Source organism: Pleurodeles waltl, chromosome 6 (genome assembly GCF_031143425.1).
Source record: "Pleurodeles waltl isolate 20211129_DDA chromosome 6, aPleWal1.hap1.20221129, whole genome shotgun sequence".
Lineage (NCBI taxonomy): Eukaryota > Metazoa > Chordata > Amphibia > Caudata > Salamandridae > Pleurodeles > Pleurodeles waltl.
In genome coordinates, this window is record NC_090445.1 from 1,334,371,449 (window position 1) to 1,334,394,981 (window position 23,533).

A 23,533-nucleotide genomic window follows, 5' to 3' on the forward strand; every position below is an offset into this window, starting at 1 on the left:
TTTGTTGCCACGGACAATGGCAGTAACATAGTCAAGGCCCTGGCAGACAGTGGCTATTTCAGGGTCCTGTGTTTGGTGCACGGCATCAACCTGGTTGTACAAGACTTTCTTAAAAAAGAAGACCTAGCCAGCAACATACTGACCACCTGCAGTCGCATCTGCACTTACTTCAGCCATTATTTTAAAACCCAGAAACAGCTGCTGTATGATCAGTGTCATAACAAAGTACTAGTTAAAGCCCTGATACAGGAGGTACCAACACATTAAAATTCAACCTATTATATGTATCAACGTCTGTTTGAGCACTACAAACAGATCAATGACCTAGGGCCTCATTATGAGTCTGGCAGTCTTTAGACCACCAGACTCACGGTGGTTGTCGGACCGCTGCGGTCATGGCAGTCCGATCCCCACATTACGACCTTGGAGGAGCCACCACGGTCGGACCGCCGACACCACCAGGTTGCCACCAGCCAGCAGCCTGGTGGTCCCGGTGATTACGAGTCCCCATACCACCAGCCTTTTCATGACGGTTCCACCGCCATGGAAAGGCTGGTAGAATGGGGGCGTTGGGGAGTGTAAGGGGCCCCATGCACATTCCTATTGGTCAGTAGAATGAGCAACGTGTGCTGCTGCGCCCGCTTCACCGCCACATTGCCGCCGGCTCGGTTACGAGCTGGTTGCAATGTTAAGGATGTTTCCGCCCACAGGCCCTGCGGTGAAATCCAAATAAAGCCGGGGTTGTGTGGACTGCACAGGCAGTCTCTTGGTAGTTTGAGTCATAATGAGGGCCTATGTCATTGAAAGAGGAGCTGAAGCAATTTGGAGAGCTATGGCCTCTGAAGGTGACAAATGGGGCCTAGACAAATACCTAACACAGATGCTGCTCCTTTTTGAGGTTTTCAAGAGGGATGTTAGCAAGGAGGACAGTACAATGGGCCAAGCTATCTCATTATAGCATCTGCTGCAGGAGCAGCTAAAGAAGGTGTCCGAAAGGTTTGCATTTGGGGGTGCGAATGAAAACGCAGAAGTGCATGCCTTGGTTACTAGCCAAAGCTATCACTTGACTTGTAATGCAAGGCTGAAAAATGACATCATCTCATCCAAAGAGCACATCTGTGCCAGCCTACTTGATCCATGCTACAGGAAAAAATGTCCTGCTATCATTCTTTTTTCTAAAGGGGCTGTTTAACAATACCTGAGGTAGATTGTTGAGCAAGGAGGAGAACTGGAAGAAAAAGAACAGCTGGAATATAGAGTCCCACTCTGCAGTTCTGGGGTGTCGCATTCGGCTTCCAGAGAGGGCAGTCTTGTCTCACAGCCCCCAACCCTACCAACAAGAGAACCAGTGACAACAGCAACAGAAGAATCATAACCAACCTCTGCATTGGCTTGGTTTCAAGTGGCAGGTTTTATGTTGAGTGCAGAGGCAAAAGAAAAACGGTCAAGCGGGTGGCACCACCAATGACTATTCACAGGATGTTTCAGGAGTATCTGGTTGACCCGAAAGAGGCGTATGTGAATCAAAACCCATTGGTGTGGTGCGTAGATCGAATGTGGAAGGTTGACATTCGATCTACGAGACGGGGGTTCGGGAGGTGGCGGTTAGAATGAAAGCAGTCGGGATGAACGGAGCGATTCCGACATTGCTCCTGTAATGTACCCGCATTATCTAGGAATAAAATGATTACCTGTTACTGCTGGTCTCCGTTTTTACAGTGGCGATGAGGCGGGAAGGAGCGATGTCGGTGGTGAAGATCCTGCTTTTATTTTTGGCGATTTTCTGGCTGCTGGTGCTTTCATAACTTGAGGGGCTGCGCATTAAGTACCTATTGATGTCTAATGGCGATTTTCTGGCTGCTGGTGTTTCCATAACTTGAGGGGCGGCGCATTAAGAACCTCTTGATGTCCTGTATTGGCAAGATTCCTGTTTCGGGAAAAATATCTGCAACTACGCCAGGAATTATGGGTTGGAGTGTGCCCAAATTACTCTAAAGAGTGAACAACACCGTTGAGGCAGCCATTTTGAAGTGGTTTCTTCAGAGATCTTTTTAAATCTTCTACAAATAGCAAATTAGCAGCCATCTTTAAGGAGTAGACCTCGTGAATGCAAATATTGTCTACAATTACAAGGTACTAGGCACGCTTATTGTGCCATAAATACAATTACAAGGAATTTGGCACGTTTAATTTGGAATACGGTGATAGGCACTCCTTGTGCTTATAATTACAAGAAGAACCTTTTATCTATACATTTGACTTGTTGGATGTGCCGGAATTTATTCTGACTGGACTCTGTTTTAAAAAAAAAAAAAAAAAGGAAAAACTTTATTGTTCAACTGCATTCAGTGATTATTGATATAGGACATTGTTAATTACAGAATGTCTAGTATTCAACCTCCACCATTGTTTTTGAATGAACCAGGAGATCCGCCCATTCAGTGGGAATTGTGGTTGGATTTATTTGAGGCATATGTTCATGTGTTGGAAGAGGGCGAATGTTCACCTGATAGGCACCTGTCATTGCTTAAACATTGTTTGGGCGCTGTAGGGTTAAGGGAATTTAAAAATTTACCACCTATAGATAATGTGCATGGGGTAGATGTGTATAAATGTGCTTTACAACAGTTACAGGATAAGTATGGCCGGAAAATAAATGTAGTTATGGAAAGATACAAATTTTATTCCAGGGAACAGAAGGCTGATGAGTCCATTGACCAGTATATGGCAGTGTTAAGGGGCTTAGCGGTTACGTGTGCTTTTGACAATATGACATATGACCAAGTTTTGAGGGACCAATTATTAATAAAGACTAAATCTAAAAAAATACTGGAGAAACTTTGGTCTTCTGGGGAAATATCTTTAAAAATGGCTGTTGAAGTGGCGAGGAGCATTGAGATTACCGAAGATTGCATCCAAACTATGAGGAGGGAAGTTAAAGATTGTGACAACGTTTGTACTGTAAGTAAAAACAGGGAATGCATGGACAAAAAGAAAAAAATTGTTGCACGGACTGGTAGTGGGGACAACAAATCTGGGGATAACAAGTCTAGCATGTACAACAATACTAAAGTGTGCTTTAGATGCGACTCCAGTTCGCATTTTGCAAATTTTAATGGTTGTCCGGCGATTGGGAAAAATTGCAGTGCATGTAAAAAAAAGGGGACATTTTGCACGCTTCTGCAGAAGTTTTGAAAAAAAAGTGAGTTGTGTTGTGGAGAATGTGGGTGATGATAAGGTTGAGGGAGGAATTCAGAATTTGGTACTAAGCATTCAAGAGCGTAACATTAAGGGAAAAGAGCTTCAATTTACTAAGTGTTACATAAATATTGACGGTGTACGAGTGGAAGTTATGGTGGACTCGTGTGCGTGGTACACCATAATAGGCAAGTCTCTATTTAATCAGTTGTGGCCTGGAAGGAGTTTACAAAAAACAAAAACCAGTCCTTGTAGTTATTCTGGTCATAAAATTGCTATTGTAGGAAAAATACAGGCAGAAATCGAATATGCTGGAAAGAAGTGTTCAGGTGAAGTTCTTGTGGCAGAAGGAGGGGCAACTATTCTGGGTTGGCCACATATATGTCAGTTGGGGTTGAGGGTGGACCCTAATGCTACTCCGCCAGTGTGCATTGTGAGTATGGATACGTCGCAGAATGATTTGTATCGTGATATAAAGGGACTATTTCCTACCGTGTTTAGTGGTTGTTTGGGAAGTATGAAAAAGTTTAAACATACAATTGTATCAAAGGAGAATGCTGTTCCTATAAGGCAGAAGTTGAGGAATGTTCCCTTGAATTATAGAGAAAAATTGAAGGAGATGTTAAAGGATTTGTGTGATAATGATATTATTGAACCAATTGAGTGCTCCGATTGGGTTTCTCCGATTGTGATTTCGGTAAAATCCAGTGGGGACCTCAGGTTGTGTGTTGACCTGCGGGCACTCAATGATGCAATTTGGATAGATGCATTTCCTTTACCAAATTTGCAGGAATTGATGTCCTCTATTGGAGATGCTACTGTATTTTCAACCATCGACTTGGCAAGTGCGTATCACCAGATACATTTAAGTCCTGAGTCTAAACATTGTACAGCTTTTATTACTCCGGAAGGAATGTTCCAGTACAAAAGAATGCCGTTTGGATTGGCTAGTGCGTCTGCAGTTTTCCAGAGGGAATTGTCCAAAATACTTTCGAATGTTAAGGGGGCAAAGGTATTCCAGGATGACATTTTAGTATATGGTCGCGACAGAATTAAGCACGACCGGAACTTAAAAGCAGTATTGCAAGCACTGAGTGATTATGGATTAACTGCTAAGGATCAAAAGTGCAAATTTGGAGAGAGCAACGTGGAATATTTAGGTCATATCATTTCTAAGCTTGGTATTCGACCTAAGGTTAGTCACATCAAAGCTATTAGTGAGGCTCCAGAACCAAGGTGCAAGGAACAATTGTTATCATTTTTAGGCCTAGCAGAGTTTTATTCTTGCTTTGTGGAAAACTTTGCATCCAAGGTGGAGAACCTCCGTGCCTTGCTGAGGAAAAATGTGACGTTCTGCTGGACAGAGATACATTCCAAGGAGTTTTCGACTATAAAGGAAGAAATTGTCAATGCATCTTGTCTCAAATCGTTTGATGAAACTGCTGAATGTACTATAGCAGTAGATGCTTCCGCATATGGTATTGGTGCGGTTTTGTCTCAGAAGAAGAAAGGAGACACATGGGTGGTCGCATATGCTTCTCGTACTCTGTCTCAAGCAGAGAGGAACTATTCTGTAATTGAGAAGGAGTTATTGGCCGCTACGTGGGCTGTGCAACGATTTAGGATGTATATATGGGGGCGCAAATTTAAAATTTGTACGGATCACAAACCTCTGATTAGTATTTTGAGCACAGGAGGGGTAAGGAACCTTATTCCTAGGTTGGCATGGTTGGTTTCGAAATTACAAATGTATCACTTTGAGATTTTGCATCTTCCAGGGAAAAGTAATTGTGTGGCGGATGGGTTGTCTAGGTTACTACTATCGCATAGTAGTGCCGAGGAAATTGATGATGGAGAGTGCGATGTTGCGTTCACTTGTAAGGATGTTATGTTTTTGCAAAATGGAAATGTGCATGACAATTTATCTGAATGTGTGTGGATGAGAGAAATGCAGAAGGATGTGGTTTTGTTGAAAGTGAAAGAGTTTATTTTGAAAGGATGGCCATCAGAGCGTAGTTTACGAGGCGAGAGCAGTACATTTTGGAAGATTAAAGAGAAATTGTCTGTGTCGAATGACATTATATTAAGAGGTGATAAAATTGTGCCTCCCTATGGTATGCGTGATACCATTGTTAAGTTGGGACATGAAGGTCATGGTGGCATGGCAAGTACCAGGAGGAAGATCAAAGAAGTTTTTTGTGGCCGGGGTTAGATGGTATGGTAGATCGTTGGGTAAGAGAGTGTGGTAAGTGTGTATTGAGTGACAAGTCTGTGAAACCATTAGTTGTACCATTACAGTTGGTTGAGTTGCCAGATGGCCCGTGGCGTAAAGTTGCAATTGATTTTATGGGTCCGTACCTGCTAAGGAAGGGTATGCGATTGTCTTGGTTGAGTATTTTTCCAAATGGCCAGAGGTTCGTGTGGTTGGCAATATAACTACTGATACTGTGATCCCATTCTTAAAAGATGTATTTGCGAGGGAAGGAATTCCTGAAACTATTGTTTCGGACAATGGTGTACAACTTACTTCTGTTAAGATGAGTTCCTTTTTGAAGAGCTGTGGGGTAAATCATGTGAGGGTGTCATTATACCATCCTGAAGGTAATGGTCAGGTTGAAAGGTTCAACAAGGTTATCAAGGACACTATACAATTAGCTTTAAAATCTAATTTGTCTTGGAAGGAGGCCATCCAAAATATGTTGTTATCATACAGAATTACGCCACATTCAGTCACTGGGAAAACACCTTTTGAGTTATTGAGGGGTCGGAAACCCTCTTCTAAACTAATCCCTTGGTGGTTGATGAACAGAAGGCAAGGAAGTTTTGGTGGGGTAGACTTTAGCTCTGTGAAAAATCGGGTGCAAGAGTATCAAAACAAAGTTTTAAACAAAATCAATAGTGGAAAAACTGTGCCAAATTTTGGGCTAATAAATAAAGGGAATGCGAGATGGTCACGCCCTATGAAAGTGGTGAAGGTATTGAATGGTGCAGTTCAGCTTGAGGATGGAAGAGTACGAAATTTGCAGCATGTGAGTTTGTTTAAGGCAAGTAACTTTCCCCAGGAATCTGTGTGTGAAGATTTTGATGAAGAGAGTGGATATTTGTGGGGATACGAGGATGCGCGGTCAGACAGAGGTGAAGGAGGTGGTGAATCCCGTGGTCTTGAATCCGGGAATCAGGAGGATGACGTGATACCTATTCGTAAAAGTTTGAGAGAAAGGAAATTACCAAGGCATTTCAATTAATTCGTGATGGGAAGTCAACTAAATGGGAATGCTTCCAATTCAATGTAGAAAATTAATTTTCTTTAGAGGTACATGTATTTTGTATTTTCTCTTATATGTATTTTCCCAATTTTAAGTATGTTATTTGTTTTTGTTGTTGTTGATAAGAGGGGAAGATGTGTGGTGCGTAGATCGAATGTGGACGGTTGACATTCGATCTACGAGACGGGGGTTCGGGAGGTGGCGGTTAGAATGAAAGCAGTCGGGATGAACGGAGCGATTCCGACATTGCTCCTGTAATGTACCTGCATTATCTAGGAATAAAATGATTACCTGTTACTGCCGGTCTCCGTTTTTACAATTGGTATATTGGTATGGGAAGATGCGCCAATGGGCAGAGCTCAGCAGGCTGGCAATAACGTTTCTGGCTTGTTGTGTAGCCAGTGTGTCTGCTGAACGTTTGTTCAGTGCAGCTGGTGCAGTTGCTACAGTGAAAAAGACCAGTCTCTCTCTTTAAAATATGGACAGATCGATCATGATCAAAAAGAACCAGCATTTCATACCACCTGACTAAACCATACCTGAAACACCCCAGGTGGAGGAAGAGGATGATTGGTCCGCTTCAAGCATGTTAGCTGACCAACGTCTGGATGAACCATCAGCGTTTGAGGATGAACTCTGTTTCCTAGATTGAGTATGCCAGTGCTACCATAGGACTTTTTCACTATTTATCATTCAGCTTCTTTTTCTTTCTTTGTTTTAAAAAAAATGCTGGTGCAACATTATGTTTGCATCCGATTTATGCTGCTCCACCATTGATTTTATAGTCACATACAAACCCCGATTGAAGTTGGACCCATGTGCAGTGAAGAAGCCCCACATACCCTTCAGGATGTTGGAGATGCTGCCTGCTTCCCTCACATGCCTTTGCCTACCCCATACATCACCTAGCAGGGCTGCCCTAGAAGATCATTAATTAAAAGACTGGCAGTGCCAATGTCTAATTCCAATGTATGGATATAATCAAAGAGGAGGTATTTTGTTCAACAGCGTGCTTGGATTGGATGATGTAACTAAGTAACTGTTGCACTACTGAGTGGTCATATAATAATTGATTGTGATTGTGAAATTTGTGAGTGATAACTGATGCGTGTGGTTGCTGACCGTGAGGGAGCGAGTTCAACAAAATTGTAAACGTATTTCTGATAATTTGCAGTGTTCGGGGCTGATGGATGATTATGTTTTCCTGAAAGTGAATGGCCTTTTAAAAGTAGTGAAATTTACTTACAGGGTCTACTCCTATTTAAACCAGCCACTTACTTACAAAACACAAATCTACCAAAAAAATACTCCACTTTTTCTATTTGGTCTTCAGCAGTAGTGCACTTCACAAGCCTACCTTGCTCGGTTTGGGACTGGGACGGAGTTACTCTGAATCTGGAGGAGGAAGATGGAAGAACTCAGGGAGGAACCACCTCAACATCTAGAAAGGAGAATGTTTTCAACTTCAAAGAGAACCCATGATGATGGTGAAGACTCTGAGGCCTAGAACTCACCCAGCTCGGTGAACTGGACAGAGGTGCATTGATTTGGAATTACGGCTGAGTATGTGTTTGGTGCATTGCTAGGTCAAACGTGAAACTCTTTTTTTTGGGATCTGGAGAGTCACATGGAGTTCCCGTCATGCTCCATGACTGAGAGCCTGTTGGTTCGGCAGACGCCGGGTGGTGCGTAACGCGCTAATGACCATGGCGCTACCCCCGTAGTTAGCAAAAGCCAGCTCTAGTTTTTGGTTATCGCAGACAGTTTAATGTAAAAAAAAAAACGGTAGCCCCCGGATCCTGTTATTGGCAGGTTGCGAGGTGCAAGTAAAGCGCGTCGGTGCACAAAGAAGACGCAACGCTGGTAGGAGCTACGGCACGCTGGAGAAAAATGCCGGAGAAAGCCGCAGGGCAAGAGGCAGCGAGAGCTGTTATTCCAGCAAATAGCTCAGGCCTTGCACCCTCCTCTGAACTAAATTGTTTGGACATGGGGGAAACAGAGGTGCAGGGTGAAGTATGGGGGAAACGGAACGCACTATAATCGGAGCAGCAGCCCTCGGAGAAGAGCTATCCCTCCTCGCCCTGGAGGTCTTAAAGACACAGCAACACAGAGACAGTTTTGGAAACGGCCGAGAAGAACAAAGATAAGTGACAGCACATACGTACAGTGTGGCTAGGGGGGAGTGCTATAGCCCTATTTAAAAAAACAAAAAAAACATTTCATTTCTACAAAAGTACTGGGAAACTGTTCTAGGCCAAGATACTAGTAATTAGTGGGATGTGTAGAAGACCAGAATCAACGTACATTAGGGAACATTAGGAATCTGGGGGAAATGAACAAAAAGTGCATGAGGTAAGACTATAAGACTTATAAGCTGATAAGACTATATGATTAAATGTATGACGCGCGATACAAGCCACAGACCACGAACAATTGGCAACAACACTAAGGGCCCTAAGGTAAAGACTCTTACTTTGGATTTGAGTAGACAGAAAATTAGTTCGGAGCAACGGCTCTCAGGGGGTGTGGTAAGGGACTCCTCAGCAGTACAGGATGCATTACAGGATCTATCACCCCCCCATTAGGGCAATCAGAACTTAACACAGGATAATGGCATGAGCACGTACTAGCACGCTCAGCGTAAATTCAGCTATATGGAACACCGACCCTCCCCTCCACTGCAGCCTCTGCATCTATCTCCAGCGCCCCTGACAGCCTCTTCCCTGCAATTAACAACGAAAGTTCACAACTTAAAGAGAAAACCACGTATCCTCTGTTCTCTGTAGCATGCAACAATGCAAAGACAATGTTGAAAGCATTGGGAGAGACAATGCAAAAGAGACAGGACAAGAGGTCATATCACCGATGGACATAAGGAAAGAGCTGGACAGCTATACAGCCCGGCCTTGACCACCAATGCTGTACTAAATAAGGGATCCATTTCCTAACACCCCCAGCTCCAGCCCCAGAAATTACAGCCTAGTGCACAAGCTACCTCATACCCCCTCACTGGAAGAATGGATGGGGCAGATTTTAGAAGAACTATGAGCTATCAAAGTATCTCAGGAGGTGGCCCATAAGGAGACTAAGGATCAGCTCAGTCAGCTGAATACTCACTTTACCCATCTATCTACAAGATTAACTTAGGTGGAACAGAGAGTATTGGATCTAGAGGATCTGGGCCGTCAATCAGAGTTGAAAATACCTTGGATTCACTCTGAACTTGAGGCGCTCCAGTCTAAGCTAGACGAATTTGAAAATAGGTCTTGACGTTCAAATCTCAGGTGCGTAGGAATCCCGGAAGACTTGGAGGCAACTTCATCAGTAACCCCAAGGTTGTGTCAGAGCCCATCCGCAACAGTATCCTTCAGACACCACCAAGTCCGAAATGGACCTCTCCATAATGCATGCGCACAGGGTTCCATTTATACGTCCAGTAAACTTAAAATATCCTTGTACTAGTTTTGTCAACTTTGGAGACTTTAGGATCAAAGATCAGATCCTCTTGCAAGCAATCAAAAGGAGGAATTTCAAATCTGGAGACACATTTAGCTTCTGTGTATTTTCAGATATGTCGGTTGCAGCGGCTCATCAGCGACTTGAATTCATTGGACTGATTGATGACTTTAAAAAGCTAGGAGCACTGGCTGGTATTGTACAACTAGCTAAGCTGAAAGTTCTTTTCAAAGGTCAAACACAAATATTTCAGCATGTACAGGATGCAAAAGAATTCATAGCTTCTTTAAAATTACTCACAAAGGACAATGGGGAGGGATGCAGTTGGGGAGTGGAGGGAATAGAGATGTCAAGTTAAGTAAAGCAATAAGGGCAATGAGGAGGGAAGAGTAAGTAGGATATGGATAATTTGAAGACTTCTTTTTTTTTGTATTGTTAAATGTTCTCGTGTCTGTTCTCTTTCTTCCTTCCTTCTTAGACCTCTCCACCCGCCGGTCTGTGGGTCCTTGGGAGCCAGGTTCTTGGAGTGCCCTGATAATGCACTCTATTTTGGGGACATTAGTTGGGACGTTGGGGGGGTCACGGTGGGGGGAGAGCCATGGGGGTCACAACGGAGGGAGGGGCCCGGACGGGAGAAGGCCTTGGTAAGGACAAGGGGGAGGGCGGTTCACAGGGTGGTAAGAGGAACTTGACAAGCGATTCAGTTGCAGGTTCGGGGGTTGGTATTGGAGGGGGAGACACAGGGTAGAGCTAGATCAAAAAAAATGCAGGTGGAGATTAGCCAGATATATCTGTTACCCAAGGATAAGGTAGAAGATGAGACCGTAATACAGAATGCACCCATAACACAATTGGCCATGGAGGTGATGAAGTGGAATATCAAGAAATGATTAGTACAGCTTAAGAGTAGGTTCATGTAATTTAAATGGGGCTAATAATAATACGAAACTACAAGCAATTCTTAATTGGTTGGAAGCATCTCAGGTACAGGTCACCTTCCTGCAGGAAACTCATTTGAAGGCTAATGGCAAGCTACCTCAACTTCCAGCATATCTCACCCACTCTTTCTCCGCGTCGGCTGACGCTGCGGTATGAGACGTAGCAGTTTTGTTTTCTAGAAAATTTGCAGGGAGGATAACTGGAGTTTTTACAGACCCCTAGGCAAGATGTATAGTAGTTACTGCTATGCTGGAAGACAAAGTAGTCCATTTTGTAAGCTTCTATGGCCCAATAAAGGATGACATAGCACCAATGCAGGCTCTATATACACATTTGTCTCTACTTCCAGGCTATATCATAATAGGAGGGGACTTCAATATTATACCAGATATTCAATGGGGCACATCACGGAGGAATAAGACACAGAATAAACCGATAGCCTACCAAATGCTTTTAAAATTGATCTCAGCTCTAGCTTTAGTAGATGTGTGAAGGGCTGATCATCTCCAGGAGAAAGCATTTACATGTTATTCAAAAAGGTATAATACTGCATTAAGATTTGACTTTATTTTAATTTCATTTGCACTGAAGTGGCAGAGATCAGGAATACTTGCAAATTCTTTTTATGACCACTCTGTTCCCTGGGTTAATCTTAGTGAGTTAGGAAATCAACAGAGCCGCCCACGATGGTGAACGAAGAGGTCTCTCTTGACAGATGAAGGGTGGGTAGCAAATCTTAAGGTATCGGTCACTGAATTTTTGGTGGCAAATAAGAAATCAGCCTCACTCTTTAATATATTGGGAGCCACCAACGCTTATGTACGAGGGGAGGCGATTTCCTTTAAGGCTCATCTAGGGAAAACAGCCTGCGAAAGAAGCGATTTACTTCAAAGGGAGCTAGAGCAGGTTGTAAAAAGGAATCAATTCCTGCCCAGTCCAGAAACTGAATTAATATTGGGAAGGGCCGAGGCCAAATTAAGGGATTTCTATCTGTCTCTACAGATACTTAATAGACATACAAGTTTCCAGAGGCAATGCGAAGAAAACGATCATGCAGGCAGGTTTTTGGTCTGGTCAGCTAAAAAGAAATCTAATTGTAATGTAATAAAAGCTATTCTGGATGCGGAGCTGGGTATAAAGGTTAATCAGCCTAAAGAAATTGGAAAAGCATTCCTCACACACTGTCGTAAGCTGTATACTGAGATGATCAAGTGACTAACTCTCAAATTAAACACTATTTAGATGCAGTGGTACTGCCAAGCTTAGATTCAGTAGCACAGCATATTTTAACATCCCCTATTACTGTTAAGGAAGTAGTAGATGCAACTAGGGGAACCCCATTTGGAAAGGCTCCAGGAGAAGATGGACTCCCAGTGGGGGTCTACAAAATATTAGATGATCAAATCGCTAAAATATTAGTAGACCTAGTTAACAAAATAATAGAAGGAGCTGAGATCCCTTCTGAATTTTCAAGAGCTGTAGAAGTTAGTTTTGTTAAAAACGATAAGCCACCGGAATATCTGGGGTCATATCGCCCGATTAGCCTCTTAAATCAGGACTATAAATTGTTCACTAAGATACTAGTGGTCCGTATGGCCCAGGTGGCGCAAGGATTGATACATGAGGATCAATGCAGATTTTTACAGGGGAGGTTGTTGTCCACCAACACTAATTTCCTGGAACAGGCAATAGACTATTTATCCCACAGTCATCATCCAGCAGCAATTATAATGCTTGATGGAACTATAAGAAACCCCGGTTACAGATAGAGAAGTTACCTTTTGCAGTAGAAGATGGGGGATTGGCAATCCCTAGTATTGAAACTTATTATGAAGCTGCAATACTGGATTGGGCTTCAAGAGCTGCGCAAAAGTAAAGTCTTAATTTCTATCTTAATCAGATGTTGATAGAAACAAACAAACAGCTTTCCCGATTTCTTAAATTTCATTGCATTCCAAAAAGGGTAAAATATAGACTGCTGGTAATGATTCAGTTTAGCATATTACAAATACAGGCAAAATATCAAATTTGTAAGACCCATCAGTTGGTTTGAGTTAGGGATGTATGGATGATAGGTTTAGATCTCAACAAAAGAAATGCTCCGAAATGGGAAGATCTAGGGATAAAGACCCTAGTGGATTTTTATATAGGGGATCATAATAAAACATGGGCGCAGTGCGTAATGGGGAAAAGGGACATTCTAGAAAGTTTAAAATGTTCCTACTGTCAAATCGAACATTTCTTACGGTTCACGGGGAAAGTAATAGATGACTCCAAGGAAGCTAATGGTCAGGCTTTTTATGATAATCGATTAGGCATTAGCAGATGTTATAAGCTACTTCTGAGTGGGTGCTCAGTCAAGGCAATCTCCCAACTTTTGGGCAGAGTAGAAAATATCACTGGGTGCAAAATAGAGATGCAGCAGTGGCAGAAGCACAATGCGATATTTCAAAAAGCACTTAGAGGGGCTAGTTTTGAAAACATCACTCTGTATTCTAATTGGTTGATTTATTACACCCCGCTAGAATAAAGGAAATGCACCCGGAGACATCGTGTTTGTGTCCACGCTGCCAAAAGACTCAGGGGGATTAGGGGCCAGATGTATGAAAAAGTTTTGCACTCGCAAACGGTGCGAATCGGTAAATTCGGCCGTGTGCAAGTGCAAAACAGTGGTCTGAGATGCATGAAAGGCATTCGCAGACCACAAATAAGAAATCGATAAAATTGCGATTTCTTGCGTTGCGACCTGGAAATTGCGAGTCGCAATTTGCGATTCGCAAATTCCAGGTCGCAAGGCTATGCTGCAAAAAATCGCAAATTGTGATTTTTTGCAGAATGGAATTTTGCACATGCAAAATACCATGATCTGCAACCATGTGGTAACCTGGTGCAAAATAAAAAAATGCAGTTAAGCTTAAATTGAACATGTAAAGCACACATGCCCTTTTGGCATGTGTGTACCTTACATGTTGAAAAAAATGATTTTGGGGTGCAGCAGAGGGGGCCTTAGGCCCCCAGCACCCTGGCCTTTTGCATTTCCAAAATTGCTATTTCTGGTTCAGAAATCACAATTTTGGAAATGGAAAAAATTTGCAGCTAGAGGCCAGCAGGCCCATAGCTGCGAATGGGGCCGGTATCGCAATTTGCGATTCGGTAATGGCATTTGCGATTTTTAAGAAATCGCTATTACCGAATCGCAAATGTGATACATGGCCCTTTGAGAGTCGGTAATAGCGATTTCTTAGCGATTTCTTAAAAATCGCAATTACCGAATCGCAATGGGCCGTGATGATACATCTGGCCCTAGGTCCATATGTGTTTTTTATGTATATATCTGGTAGGGTACTGGGAGAAGATCTTCCAAAGGATAAGTACCATGATATCATAAGAGTTAGCCCATAGTCCATTAGTGGCCTTGTGTGGTATTGCGCACAATACAGACCTGCCCATTTCCTCTAGACAAATAATATTTGTGGGTACTCTGATAGCCAAATCACTGATTCTCCAGCCATGGAAATCATTAGTCCCCCCTACGTATGAGGCGTGGGAGGCAAAGATGGAGGCAACACGGAAAAAATAACTATGCTCGACCTGTAGGCGCACTGCAAAGATATCAGGTAATATGGGGGAAGATGCACAATCCAGTCAAAGGTTAGGTTGGTAGGGGGGGGAAATAGGGATCAAGACATAAGAAATTATTATTTTTATGGATACAGTTGTTCAGATATTACTAAGACAAGGGTACAGGAAAGCATTGAAGCACATTAACTTGATTTAAAGAAACAAGACCACGATCTGATGTATGATGTACAATTTATGATTGATTTATGTATTGTAATCACACCTGCAGCAAAAAAACAACAAAAAATGTGAAAGTCCTCTTATGTTCTTGCTCTGACTCTGAGTCTTCTTGGTACACTCCTGAGTGCTCCTGATTCCTCATGATGCTTACCTTGCTTTCTTTTGTCTTTTTCCTTGCCAATGTATACTGCTATGGTTTCTTTTGGGTAGTGTTTGTCCTTGTTACACCTTTCCCCAAATCCCTTTCTTATCCATTCATTGAGGCCCTTACACTCTTCCCCTGGGCTGTGTGATTTATTGAGGTATGACCTAATTTTCCACCATAAATGAACCATACACTTGTTGGCCCGGATGTGGTGAAAGCAAGTAACCAACATCAACTCACTGCATGACCTTCTACCTTCTGTTACCTGAGCAATATTCCACACCGGCCCTATCAACATCTTCATTCATGCTTTGTGTTTGTGTTATGTAAATGCCTAACCTGGTCCAAAAATTCTTGAGCCAGAGCCCACTTCTGACTCCATTCCTTAAGTTTAGTTTTATTACACTATACCTCTGTTGGGAGTGCACTAGCACATCCAAGAGCTTGATTACAGTAAGATGCTGTTACTTTCAGACTTATTTGAGTATATTCATTGTACCCTTGAATATCAAGTTTGCAATAAGCAATGCTTGTTAAATGTCTCATTTGTTATAACCAATGCTAGTTGATTATGCATATTGTATTCCACCTGCTCGAACTGTCAATGATAAATTATGTGCTCTTCACAATGTGTACTGTATTGAACATGTACCATAATCAGGAGGATAATTGCTCATTTCCAGAACAATCAACCAACTACCTTTCCACCTGTTCCAACTGTAACTGCCAAAATATGTGCTCTTCACAATGTGATCTATATTAAATATGTGCCAAAATCAGGAGGATAATTAATAATTTCCTTAACAAGTAATCAACTGGCAAAAGACACCTCTGGACATTTGATTATTTAAGGATGCTTGTGAGTCTGAGGCCTCGCTTGGCTTTGTATCTATTGCGTTGCTCACCTGTTTTCAGTCAAGTCAAGTTCCTTGTCCTTCAGACTGCCTCCAGTCGACTTCTAGTGCAAGTGAAGTTCCTTGTTCTCCAGCCTCCCTCCATTTGAGTTCCAGTGTTCCTCATTCTCCAACCAGCCTCCAGTTGAGTTCCAGCGATCCTCGGCCTCCAGTATGCTTCCTGCAGAGTCCTGACTCTCCTCTTCCGTCTTCTGCTGAAGTTCCTGTTTTTTCTGTAAAAGAGAGAAAAGAAGAAAGGTAAAAAAAACAGTTTGGGTTCTTCTGAAATTTTCAAGCAAGTAACTTAATTTCAAGGTAAAAAAAGATTATTTGCTTAAATGAAACAAAACAGAGCTCTGTCTTGTAAATCATTTAGGACAATAAGAACTAGTGTGCTTTATTGCTTGAGTGGGAATCAAAGATACCGCTAAACAGACAGGAAAGGCGTATTTCCTGTAACACGTGCTCCTCTGAGAATTAGGATTTTGGGAACAGAGCAAGTTTATCAAAACTATTATTGGCAAGAGATTATGCCAGAACAAAAAGAAAGTCTTTAGTCAAGTTGATTGTTTTTAAGTTTGGACATTTCTTCAGAAACTCTGAAAATATTGTAAAAAATAGGAAGAGACATGTTCAGCCTTACAGAAACGTATGCACAATGTGTTATGATATATGATGATGACCCACTAACTCTCCATTTTCTTTCAATCGAGTTGACAGTGGTAGATAACCCTTTGATTAATCCCATAGTTGAAGTTCACATAGGTGGGAGGGGCACTTTCTGTCAAGTTCTGTCTTTCCTGTTAGTATGATAACCTGCTACTACTATACCACCCCCTTAAGATGCCGTCTTGGAAAAATGCTGCAGTAAGAAGAGGAGTCCCTCACTTCATCTATTCAGGTGAAGTGAACTTGTTTAGTTAGTACTGAAGAAGATGTTATTTGTGCATACTGCGCTTTGTAGGCAACATAGGCAAAGTCACTTATACCCTAGTGGTCAATAATAGTTGCAGAGGGCAAAATGAAGGGGCTAAGTAAATAACATACACTTTTTTAGCAGATTAAAAATAACAGTCTACATTGAAAGACAGCAGTGCAAACTAAAAATCTAAGCCACCAAAATAAGGATTTGAAATGGAAATAAAGTAAAAAAAATAATATCCCCTTTATTCTTTTTACATATAAAACCCTCCGTCTTCACACACAACAGTCCCCTTCCCCTGAACAAATATAACACTGTCCCCAAAAAGTCCAATGAAAAGTTCAGGCTCAAAGTCCATCCCAACTCCTTCTCCACCCTCTGCACCCATAACAACTCCCTCCCACCAAAACAAAAACAATTAAAAGAAGAGCTTAAAAAGGGACAGTCGGGGTCAGAAGCTGGTCGATGCTGTGCTCGATCCTCACAAGCCGGCTCTCCAAGCAGCCATCCACTGCAGGCAGTGCTTAATTTGTAAATAAAAACGTGGCGGTACCCAAAGCCCTCCTCTTAACCATGCAGCTGCTACAATTAAGTGTGCAAACACGGAATACTGAGGCAGCATAATCCTGAAGCCATCTCAGGTCTCTTCAATCCATTTAAAGTCACTTCCTGCCCCTGCAGCTTACTCTTGCAGCTCTCTACTTTCTCCCATTGTGACGCTTTTCTGTTTTTCTTTTCCTCTGTCTTTCCCATAAATGTCTTTTGCTTGCAGTAAATGCTTGAGGCAGAAAAATAGGTGAGGGCCCTCAAAAATATGTGCCAGTGCTATGCACCAGAAATAAAAAGCACAAATTAAGCACTGATTGCAGGAAGTGTCTTTGAAATGAGCTAGTGGAGGGGGAGGGTACAGCAGCAGGTGCAGTCAGTGACCCTTACTGCTGGCAGTGGCACAGGTAATGTAGTGGCCAGGAGGCTCGGGACTGGCAAGCTCTTCTGCTGGATCCTGAATCTGAAGCAGCTGTTTTCGACTCTTCCTGCTCCAGGATCACTATGAGCTGGTACTCGGCTCAAATGTCCCACCACCTCTGCTGCCACAGACGGGCCACTATCTCCTGCCTAGTTGGTGGTGGTGGTTGAACAGGTGTTGCTATATCGAGAAAAAGAAGAATAACAAAAGACAAATTGTGATCAATGGTCTGATCAAACACTTGTTCAAATGATAGATAGTGGGTGGCACAGAAGCACTACTTTGCTGGTCCCCTAGGGACAACGGGATTTGATATGATTACTATTTATGATTAAGAGAGTCTCAGGGCCAATATTTTATTTGTTTATCTCCTTATGCCTCACATAAGAAGCACTAACTGATCGTTAGAAAAGAACTAAGGCAGAATAAGAGCAGATTAAAAATCTGATGATTTCATTTTTTTTTCTTTTAAAGGCTTTCCTAGTAACTAATTAGACACATTTAGTGGAAAAATAAAAAAGACTTACATCTCATTATGATGAGTAAGGCATTATGGACTATGGTATACATGTTGCTGTGCCAAAATATTGGAGGCATGCTAGCTAGCTCTTCAAGTACATTACTCCTGTCTGCAGCTCAGGCAGCTGTAGAAGACAATTATCTATCTTTATTTCCAGTAGGCCTTCTCTTCTCCTCATGCTTTTTACTTAGTTTAGTTTCTACCCTGATTCCAGACAGGCAGATGAATAAATATAATATACATCACACATGTTGTGTATAAAATGTAGATATACATTCCTGTCTGCCGTAAGTAGATGAGGGGGTGATGCACTGCATTACAAGAAAAGGAATAGGCTTTATAGATTGTACTTGGCATGTTCCTCACATAGTATCAAATTGGGCACTTACTAGTTCCACTCTACTCACTGGTCTTGCTCACCATCACAGATTCTTTCCAACAAATTGATTTGCTGGGCAGTAAGGAAAGTAAAATAACCTGACTTTCTCTTTTGCAGAGTAAAGCAGATGGATTAGGCAGGTAAGTAGAGCTTTTGCTAATAAAGAATAGAGGGCCGTCACAGATTTATCTACATGCAAAGAGCTCCCTTCTTTATTCATCTAAGCAATTATTCAATTGTCCTTTCATTCTTCCCTTATTTACAGTCTACACCCATAGCCACCAAGATATAAGCTTTACATTCTCTAAACCAGTCTTCCACGCAAATTCACCAACCTTTATCCATCCATTCAGTACCCACAATATACACCCTTTCATTCAATCATCCTTTCACCCATCCTTCTATTTACCCAATGCCAATACTCACCTGAGCATCCTTTTTCATCCACCCCACACATCCTTTCCTCTCACTCTTTTCACCCATCCTTTTCTTTTAACCTTCTGTTCTTTCCCGTTTCCATCAAATCTTCATTTATAGTATATACTATGGGGGTCATTCCGACCCCGTCGGGCGGCGGGCACCGCCCGCCAAAAGACCGCACCGCGGTCAAATGATCGCGGCGGTCATTCTGACTTTCCCGCTGGGCGGGCGGGCGACCGCCAAAAGGCCGCCCGCCCGCCCAGCGGGAAAGACCCAGCAAAGATGAAGCCGGCTCCGAATGGAGCCGGCGGATTTGCTGCGGTGCGACGGGTGCAGTGGCACCTGTCGCGATTTTCAGTGTCTGCCAAGCAGACACTGAAAATCATGCTGGGGCCCTGTTAGGGGGCCCCTGCACTGCCCATGCCAGTGGCATGGGCAGTGCAGGGGCCCCCAGGGGCCCCACGACACCCGTTCCCGCCAGCCTGTTCCTGGCGGTGTAAACCGCCAGGAACAGGCTGGCGGGAAGGGGGTCGGAATCCCCATGGCGGCGCTGCTGGCAGCGCCGCCGTGGAGGATTCCCTGGGGCAGGGGAAAAGGCCGCCCGCCCGCCCAGCGGGAAAGACCCAGCAAAGATGAAGCCGGCTCCGAATGGAGCCGGCGGATTTGCTGCGGTGCGACGGGTGCAGTGGCACCTGTCGCGATTTTCAGTGTCTGCCAAGCAGACACTGAAAATCATGCTGGGGCCCTGTTAGGGGGCCCCTGCACTGCCCATGCCAGTGGCAGTGGCAGTGGCATGCCAGTGGCATGGGCAGTGCAGGGGCCCGCAGGGGCCCCACGACACCCGTTCCCGCCAGCCTGTTCCTGGCGGTGTAAACCGCCAGGAACAGGCTGGCGGGAAGGGGGTCGGAATCCCCATGGCGGCGCTGCTGGCAGCGCCGCCGTGGAGGATTCCCTGGGGCAGGGGAAAACCGTTGGGAAACCGCTGGTTCCCCTTTTCTGACCGCGGCTTTACCGCCGCGGTCAGAATTGGCCAGGAAGCACCGCCAGCCTGTTGGCGGTGCTTCCGCGGTCGTTGGCCCTGGCGGTCGGTGACCGCCAGGGTCAGAATGACCCCCTATGTGTGCTTTTGCTGATTTGCAGATAGAAGAAGCCATAAGTAACCCAACCACCACTGTAGCTGTAATGCAAAGGGATCATGAATCTGATAACGAAAACATCATTGTAGCTAGTAAGTAACAGTAATGTCAATAAGCAAACAATTTGACTTACCAGCGCCCATCCCTGCCACTGCGTCTCCCTCTACTATTTCTGCTCCTGCGGTGGTGGAACTTGAGCGGGATCCTCCTAGTCCACTGGTGGTTTGTGTGGCTATAAAAAAACAGGATACAGTTTTTAGATGCCAGAACCCATTCTTAATTTTTTAAATAAAAAAAATGCAACCACAATTGTTATTGTTTGGTTAGAACTGAAGTATCTTCCATTAAAAATATCACTCTGGGCGTTTTGTTGAAATGTTAGGAAAGCCAGGTAGACAAGCCAATTAAAAGCTTTGTGTAATAGAGGGGCAGACAAGCCAACCAAAATTTTCATGTAATATATGGGCAGAGCTACAGCCTATGATTAACGATGACAGCAACAAAGGAGGGAAATACAAAATAGTCAATGAAAGACAGAAAAAAAGATAACGAAGGGATAACAGGAATTAATCAAACAAAACTTGGCTAGAGGAGTTGGAAAATAGGGAGACTATAGAAAAAATAAACAAGCAAAATAAAAAGTAGTATAAAAGTGGGGAGAGGCAAAAGTTAGGGAAATAATATTAATAATATTAAATAATAGTACTTACTGGGATGAGCAGAGCCATCAACATCAACGCTGGCGGTCGGCACCTCCCCAGCTCATGCCGGACTTGCCGGTGTAGTGCCCATGTTCTTGCCCTTGGATGCTGATGTAAGATTAGACAGATGATGAAAAAAAAGACATTAATGGTACCGTTAATTTCCACAAAATTATTATATGACAGGCAATTGCAATAACATTGTACTCTAATCAGATTACTTAGGGTACTATACTAGTATGATCAACTATTGTTGAGTTGGCTATGCTCCTAAAATCCCTATTCCAAATGTCCTTAAGAAAATCTACATTTAGAACTAATGCATTACAATGAATGATCTTTCATTCTATGCTCATTTCTCAAGCCTCTTGATGGGCCAAATCAGTCTCCTTGTTTTGCAATGCATGCATACTTGCATCAATGTGAAATTGCTTGGGACAGTACACGCTACATAAATTCACAGAAAATGCTACCTCACTGATATCGCTAATTCACCAAGGGGTTAGGAGGAAGACAGAGGAGTCTGCATTGCAATGGCTTCTTAAATAATCAGTCAAAGCGAGTGCCTACCTACGAACATAAAAATCAATGATGTAGCACCGAGCACCTAGCTAGCTCTAACTGGATCTCACAAAAAATAATAATCTAATGTAAACTAAATGTAACTTACCTCTGAGTGGAAGCAACATGGTATTCAGAAAAAAGTTAGCATTGTAGAACACAGACACAATAAAAATATAATACTCACCAAGCCCCATGATCTGAACTCCTAGCAGGTCGAGCAGGTCCTGCTCGCTGTCGACAATATCTGCCCAGTGGTGCTTCAGCTGCTGGATGTTGTGCTGGACCTGGGTGGTGGCCCTGACCTACTGGCGCACCCTCGCCCAGTGCTGCCAATGATCCCGCTGGGAGTAACCGCTTCAAGGCCTGCCACCTACTGCCAGCATGGAGGGGAGGTGGTGCTGCACATAAAAAACAAGCGCTGTCACCTTCTCCTCGCTATCAGGCGAGGCTGCACCCCTTGTCAGCCACTCCACACATAAGGCAGGCGGCTGCTGTTGCCCCGCTACTACTCTGCCATGGTGCTGGGTGGGTAGGGAGAAAACAAAAAGAAACAGGAGGAAAAGGAAGGAAAAAGGGAAAATAAACAAAAATACAAAAAGTCACAAAAAACACAAAATAAGTTCAAAAAGTGTAAAAATAATGAGACACAAAAAGAAACACTAATACAATAAATAAAAAATAGTGATAAATGAAGTAACGGGAAGTTGATTGCAAAGATTGAGGGCAGATAGAAGCAGAAGTTCAAGCACCATAGACAGAGTGAAATATTAGATGGCCGCACTGTTGCAAACCACATGGTTCCATTGGTGTTAGATTTCACACGTGAATATGCACTTTGCTTTGCGTGTGACGTCCAATGCAATGTGAACAGGCACAATGGAGAACTCCGCCTGCTAGCCGAACTTCGTGTAGAACAGCAGAGTTTTTATTGCCACTTTGCGGAGTTCTACATAGAACGACTCAGCGGACTCCACCCAGGCCTTCTTTAAATGATACAGTGATGCAGAGCAGTTGGTGGTAAATCAAATACAGTGATTACTAACTTTAAAGCAGAACAAATATCTATCTCACGTAAAACGTATAATACTGTTGCTGTTATTTGTCATGAAGGAGTTACTCTTATATCCGGTCATTTACACAGTCTATCTAAAATGTAAAGGTGGATGGCCAGAATGTAATACCAGGAGCCTTAAAGTGAAGCAAACATTGCCTTTTAAATTACCAAATTCCTATCTGTTGTTTTTGGAACCAAAGTTCTAAGAAGGATTACAGATGTAAAAGTGGAATAGTCTAGCTGTAGTAGATGCATTGTCTGTATTATCACATCATGCAGCCTACCAGGGGTGATGTCTTTATAATGCTTTGCATATGCTGGTGTGTCTTATGTATCTAGTTCTAGTTCTAATAATGAAGGACTCATTTTCACAATATGTTTCTTTATATTGGATTAGTTGAGCAAGTATAGGTAAAATTATCATTTACAAAATTGCAGTGTGTGCAATGCACAGTGCTGCTGACTAGCAGTGGCAGGGTGGTGGGATTTATACAATCTACATCATTGTTTTTCCCCACTGTTCAGGGATGATTCTTTCAGCAGCACTTGATATATGGTGTATAATTCTAAAAGCTGAGAATAGTAAAAAAGGCAGAATTAAATTTGATTTTGTATGACATAGCATTACATCATGAGAAATGTGTAGTGATGTGCTCCTATTATGAAGCTATGCATTGTTGAAATTTCTGAGTTTAATTTATAATTTTATAAATTGTTTAATACTAATTTATAAAAGTTTTTTTTCCTTTTAAACGGATGAATGACACCATCTATTGGAACAATGTGGTTTACTAATTAGTACTTTCAGTGTTGTTCCATAAGATTACATTATCAGGTTGTTCCAGGCTACAATTAAAAAACATACACCCACTTACACAGTCAGACACCCACTTATACTCCCATACAGCCAAACACATACCCACTCACACACTGAACAACTGCTAACACACTCCCTCACACACTGATAGAGACACTCACACACTCACTTACACACCCACTCCTAAAGACACTCACAAACCCACTTACACACCCATGGAGCCACTCACACAACCATTAACACACCCCCACACTCATACAACCTCTGACACACTGATTCAGCCATTCACACACCAATTTAAACCAATGCAGTTAGAGACATTCAGGTAGTCACTCACACCCACACTGCTACTCAC